This window comes from Esox lucius, chromosome 14, assembly GCF_011004845.1.
Source record: "Esox lucius isolate fEsoLuc1 chromosome 14, fEsoLuc1.pri, whole genome shotgun sequence".
Lineage (NCBI taxonomy): Eukaryota > Metazoa > Chordata > Actinopteri > Esociformes > Esocidae > Esox > Esox lucius.
Window position 1 is genome coordinate 25,171,346 of NC_047582.1, and position 7,288 is coordinate 25,178,633.

Below are 7,288 nucleotides of genomic sequence, written 5' to 3' on the forward strand. Positions count from 1 at the left end.
ATCCCATTCCACTCCTATGAAGACGCTATACATAAAAACTCCCCCAAATCCCTCTGATGTGTGTGCCTGTCTGAACACTTGCCTCGAGGAGATAAGGGCTTGGATGAAGCAAAACTCCCTTCAACTGAACAGCAGCAAGAAAGAGGCCCAAAATGATGGCACCCCCTACCAGGTCCAGCACTCCCCAATAACACACCTCACCACCGCAGCATAGATTGTCCCTTTCTCTCTAACAGTCTCCAATCTGGGTGTAAGGTTTGACTTCTTCCAGACTTTTGACAGCCACATCAGAGACCTGTATAAAATGGCATTCTATTACCCCAAACTCCGTCCCTCTCCTACTCGGTCTGATGCAGAGAAGTTCGTCCATGCCTTGATCTCCTCAAGGCTGGACTACTGCAATTCTCTCTGCATCTAGATCTCTGGCAGATCAATAGATCCAAAACAGCCTTGCCAGGATCCTGATGAGACTACGGAAACATAACCATTATCACCCCCATCCCGGCATCTCTGCACTGGCTTCCTGTCTCATTATGGATAGAACTGACAACCCTCCTACTGACCTAACAGTTTATTCATGGCAGTGCCCCTTTATATCTCAAGGAACTACTGTCCCTCCATAACCCCATCCACTGTCTCAGGTCAAGTGATAGCCTGCTCCTCCTCGTCTCCAGAACCAAACTCTGCTCCTTGGGGGATCGCACTTTTATCTGGACCGCTCCAAACCTCTGGAATGCCCCCCGAACCACACAAAGTCACCACAAACTCTGGGCTCATTAAATAAAGGGCTGAATACTTTTTTTTTATGTAGGAAGACTTTTTTGTTGATAACTGTGCTTTTCTTGTCCTTATATGTTTCATTTCTCTTTTTTATATATTTATTTTATTCACTTAGAGGTTATTCTAAATTATGAAAAGCTCTCTACAAATGTAATAAACCATCAGTCAATCATCACTATTACTGTAAACAGCACTGCTTCATAAAACCACTCATTTGCATATTGGCTTGCAAGACAACAGCACCATTTAGATAAAAAATAATAACATTGTACCAAATATTAATAGTCGTTCATTCAGATGCATTACCCATTTTTAAAATGTAAAACTGGTAGTGCATGAAGTTACTAATGCATATCTGGTGTGCAAACTCACTCTCACAATACACACACACACACACACACACACACACACACACATTAAAGTATTGCAAAACAACTAAAACAACCAAAAAAAAGAAAAGGGATGAAACTTCACTATGCAAAAATAGTTTGTGTACAATTTCTGGATGAAACAATGATACGCCGACTAACTCACCTTGTATCCCAATTTGCTTACCTGACACATTGATCCAACCTTGATGATGCCTGAAAGACAAGGTGGTGTTGTTTTCTGCGATGTCGCTTCTGAAATCCATTACGAAAACTCTTTACCGCAACTAGCTCTTCTTAACAACATTTGCTTGTAATCTGCTATCCGCTCCTCGCATGGTTGTTTCGCTAAGGTGAGCTCTGGTTCCGGACTGCGGACCGTGTTATCGCCGACGGATTGTATGCTAGTTTTACACCATAAGCACCAGATTTCACAGCACAGCAGACCTGAGCAGCATATGCTTGCAAATTATTATTGGCTTGGAGAAAAATAGAATCTGTTTATTGAAAACAAAGAAAAAATCTTTGGTTATCAGACATACCTCGGATTGTGACGCGTTAAGGACATTGGTTGGCCCAGATAAGTTTATTGTGAAAATAGTGTTCATTTTGCCCCTGATCTGGTTATTAGCCCCAGACAAATGGAACCAATCACAAAGTCATACACTGAATTTGTTTACATTTGCACTGTTTACAAACATTAAAACACATTTTGAAGTGTTTTCTTTTTACAATTATTCATATATTAATGGTATGTTGTCGGGTGTAGAACTCTGTGTTTGATGTATTACGTGGAAGGGCGAGTATCTGCTGCTTTGTGCAATACGGCTCAATTAGAGATTAAATTACATAATAGGACAACGTGGAATGTTGTCCTATACACATTCCTATTGGTACACCAGTTGGCTAAAACCTCTCGATAAAATGAATGTGTTGATATGCACACTGTGGTAGCTTTATATTCAAGATTCGGACTTTGAACGTCAATGTCTCATCAACAAAACCTACCAGAAAGACAGCAATTACATATTCTGAATCTGCTGGCGATAGCGAACAAGCAACATTCCTTGTTTTTCCATTTTGATTTCATATTCAGCTTGAAAATAATGTGAAAACTGCTTTCCTACGATGCGAGGGTTTAGGCACCATCTTAAAAGTGCAGCATTATCTGGTCATGTTGACGAAAAACGCCAGTTGTTTATGTAAATGTCAATAGCTCGTATCATAAATAATCAACTAATGTAGCTTCAAGGACAGCTGCTCTAGAATCAACATCCTTTAGTTTTCCAATTTTCCAATGTAGGAAATGATTAAAAGTTTATAAAGCAATTTTTCATTAATTATGTCGAATAGCTTGGGTTCCAATAAAACTTATATGTAAATAATCAAGTGATTTAGCTTCAGGGAGACCTGCTCTACCATCAACAGCCTTTAGTTTGGCTATTATTTCCGTTTTGAATATTATTATTACTTCATGAATTTTTCATGAATTCTGTTCAATAGCTCGGACCCAATAAAACGTATATGGAATCAATCTACTGATATAGGATATGAACATCCTTTAGATTGTCTATTCATCAATTTTGGACATTATTACTAGTTTATAAAGCATTTTTCAATCAAAAATGCTCAATAGCCAATGAAAGCTACAATAATTTTGGACATTATTACTAGTTTATAAAGTAATTTTTCATGAATTCTGTTCAATAGCTCAGACCCAATAAAACGTTTATGGAAATAATCAACTGATTTAGCTTCAGGGAGATCTTCTCCACAAACAACATCCTTTAGTTTGGCTATTTTAAAATTTTTGACATTATTATTAGTTTATAAAACAATTTTTCATGAATTCTGTTCAATAGCTCGGACCCAATAAAATAATCAACTGATTTCTGCTTGAAAAATGCTTTATAAACTAGTAATAACGTTCAAAATTGAACTATAGCCAAAATAAAGGATGTTGATGGTAGATCAGCTATCCCTGAAGGTATATCAGTTGATTATTTCCATATACGTTTTATTGGGTCTGAGTTATTGCTAAATTTTGATGGAAATATGCTTTAAAAACTATTAAAAATTTCCAAACTTGAAACTAAGGTGTGTTGATGGTAGAGCAGCAGTCCCTGAAGGTATATCAGTTGGTTATTTCAACAGACATTATTGGGTCAGAGATATTGAGATTTCTCTGAATTTAATTGTTTTAAATAATATTAATAGTTTTGATGATGATGATAATACTGAATGATGTTCTTGGTAGGGCAGTTGTCCCTGAAGATCAATTAAAAAAGTTACCTTGGGTCTGAAGTACTGACCTTTATTTTAATAACAGGCAATAAAAGTATTTATTCCTTTACTTTTTTAATAATGCAAATCAACAACCATGTAAATGGTAGGGCACCGAATTCTGAGCTTTTTATAGTTGTTTTGATTGGTTTATTTTTTTTGGTTGGAATGCAATTGGCGTTTGTCAGTAAAAACTACATATATTATGCACTTTTAACACGCTCCCTTATCTGAGAATACACGGAGAATCCGCCTTAGACATGACTGTTTTTAGGTATTGACGATCCGAAACTTGAATATAAAGCTTACTTCACCGCAGTGATATGCACAGGGCTTTTAAAGGCTACAGCCCAACCCACAGCCTTCAACAGGTCTGTCTGTATGATTTGGTGAAAGCAGTTTCAGTGACACAAAGCTACAAACTGGTCTTTGTTCCCACTGCAGAGGCCGGTGACAGCAGAATCACTCTAACCCTGACCGACACGCAGCCTGAACTGTCCAGTCAGCGATATCGGGGAATGTTTCCTGCATGGTGGTGTGCTGTGATCCCTCCCAGACAGTTATTAACCTGGCTGTTGTATTCACCATGCCTGTCCAACTAGACTACTGGCTACAGGTAGTAGCCTAGATGTGAAAAAGATTAGATGCATTGACTATTTGTCAATGAGGTCAATTATGTTTGTAATATTTCAATTGAAGGTGGGGGGCGGGGGTATTGTCAATGACCACCACTTACATCATTCACACATACAGTTGTGCTTAAAAGTTTGCATACCCTTGGATAATTGGTATAGAAAACATGAGTGATCAGGCAAAACACATGTATTTTATGTCTTATGGGATTCACATTCAACTGTAGGTCATAACAGAATGGTACAATCATAAAACAAAACATTTGTTGTGCTGGAATGTCCAATAATGTCCCATGCACAGCTTTTTCGTGCAGAAGAATGCAAATAGTCTGCCAGTATTTTCTGATAACCTGCTGCATTCAACTTGCCTTCAATTTTCACAAGATTCCCCATGCCTTTAGAGCTCACACCCCCCAAAAACTTCAGTGGGCACCCACCATGCTTCACAGTGGGGATGGAATTCTGTTCACTATAGGCCTTGTTGACCCCTCTCCAAACATAAAGCTTATGGTTTTGACCATAAAGCTCTATTTCCGTCTCGTCACTCCAAATTACAGTGTGCCAGAAGCTGTGAGGCGTGTCAAGGTGTTGTCGGGCATATTGTAACCAGGCTTTTTTGTGGCATTGGCACAGTAAAGGCTTCTTTCTGGCAACTTGACCATGAAGCTAATTTTTGTTCAAGTATGGTCGTATTGTGCTTCTTGAAACAGCCACACAGTCTTTTTCCAGAGCAGCCTGTATCTCTCCTGAGATTACCTGTGGGATTTTCTTTGTATCCCGAACAATTCTTCTGGCAGTTTTGGCTGAAATCTTTCTTGGCCTGACCTTGGCTTGGTATCATGAGATTCCCCAATTTTCCACTTCTAAATGAGTGATTGAACCGTTCTGACGGGCATTTGCAAGGATTTTGATATCTTTTTATTTCCTTTTCCCTATAAAATTCCATTACCTTGTTACGTAGGTCTTTTGTCAGTTCTGTTCTGCTCCCCATGGCTCAATATCTAGTCTGCTCATCCACGTGAGAGCTAACAAACTCATTGACTATTTATAGAAAGACACTAATTGCAATTTAAAAAGCCACAGGTGTGGGAAATTCACCTTCAATTGTCATTTTCACCTGTGTGTGTCACCTTGTCTGTCTGTAACAAGGCCAAACATTCAAGGGTATGTCAACTTTTGATCAGGGTCATTTGGGTGATTTCTGTCATCATTATGCTTGAAAAGGAGCCAAACAAACAACTACGTGATAATAAATGGCTTCACATGATCACTATCCATAAATAAAAGAGTTTGAAATATCAGTCATATTTTCAAAATCAATGGGAAATGTTCACAATTTCTGCCAGTGTATGCACAACTGTAATTCTGTTCATGGTAGTCATGGGATTGACATTCATCAGTAGGCCTAGTTGAGTGATAGCCTTTTGTGTTAATAGAACTGTGTTTCTTTCATTGTAACATAGACAGTTGAAGACAGCTTCAGATTAAAAAAAATGATGGCTGTCAGGCCTCCTGCAATTCCTTTGGATTTCCTCATTCTGAACGTGGACTGTAAGCGCTCTGCTGATTCATTTTGATCCTCTTTTTATTAACATATTCAGCGGGGGTGCACTAACGGCCACGGATTGGGGCATGTTTTAATTATCGTGCTTGCTAGTTTGCTCCCTGAAGAGAATTTAATCACAAAGACAAATAACACTGAGCCATATGTCGAACAGTTTTATTACTGTCCACTAAATCTGTCTCAGAGGTTTGAGCTTAGAAACTGGGCCTACCTATCTTCTGTCATCTGGCTTGTCTGTTTCTGTCTGTCTCTGCCTGTCTCTCTCTGTCTGTTTCTGTGTGTCTCTGCCTCTCTCTTTCTGCATCTGTCCATCTTTCTCTGTCTGCCTCTCTGTCTCTGTATGCATCTCTGTCTGTCACTGCCTGTCTTTCTCTGTCTGCCTCCCTGCCTCCCTGTCTGCATCTCTGTCTGTTTCTCTCTGTCTGTCTGTCTATCTTTGCCTGTCTCTGTCTGTCTGTGTCTATCTTTCTCTGTCTGTCTCCAAATGTCTGTCTGTATGTCTATCTCTGTCTACCTGTCGGTCATCACTGTAAAATAATGGTGAACACAGAATATGCAATCCTTGAATGTACGCCTTGATCAGTGTAAATGTTCATCAGTATTCAGTCCTTTAGAGTAATAGCCTCCAGTAGGCATGATCCATCAGCAACATGTCACTACAATACGCTAACGTAAGGTTATGTGATTTAGTTTCATGGGAGCCCAACTCACAAATGAATACTGATTACATATACAGTACATCATAGCTGTGCATTAATCAGGTCATTCATCCAGTGATGACAAGGACTAAAGGTGCCTACCAAATAGAACCATATTCACCACATAGTACAGCCATGCTTTCTACTCTATTCACTACACAGTACACCCATGATGTCTACTCTATTCACTACATAGTACACCCATGATGTCTACTCTATTCACTACATAGTACACCCATGATGTCTACTCTATTCACTACATAGTACACCCATGATGTCTACATTATTCACTACATAGTCCAGCCATGTTGTCTACTCTATTCACTACACAGTACACCCATGTTTTCTACTCTATTCACTACATAGAACACTCATGCTGTCTACTCTATTCACAATTGTGTACACTTGTCATCAACTTTCTCTGGTGTACAGTAGGTAGGGTGATTCCTGTGGTCAACATTGGATCATAATTTCTTTTTTTACCAACACAACACTATGTCTGAATAAGGTGACACGCATGAGAAAGCAAAAGCTGGGGAACAGGTTGGTACAATAGGCTATTCAATTTTATGATTATGATGCACAGAATGTGCTTGAGAGTGAAGTATATCCTGCAGTAACTGTTCCCTCTAGTGGTACTGCAACATTACTGCCGCATCTACTTGGGTTGACCATTTAAAACATTTCAGTCAGTAGTTTTTTCCCTGTATAACCCTCAGTCAGTCAGGACTAGTGCCTACTACCCTTTCCGCTGACCTGTTGTGTAGTGTGGCTTATGGGTAAATCCAGGGGAACAAAACCTTGCTTAATCATGCCTGTATTTCCTTTGTGGGGCCTTGATGCTGAAAACATTGTGGCAATGTGGAACTAACCCCATTTCTAATTTAATCAAGGTAAACAAGTAACGTTGTGTGTATACATTTGGACAGGTTTAACAGGGTGTGTGTGTGTGTAAAGCAGAAG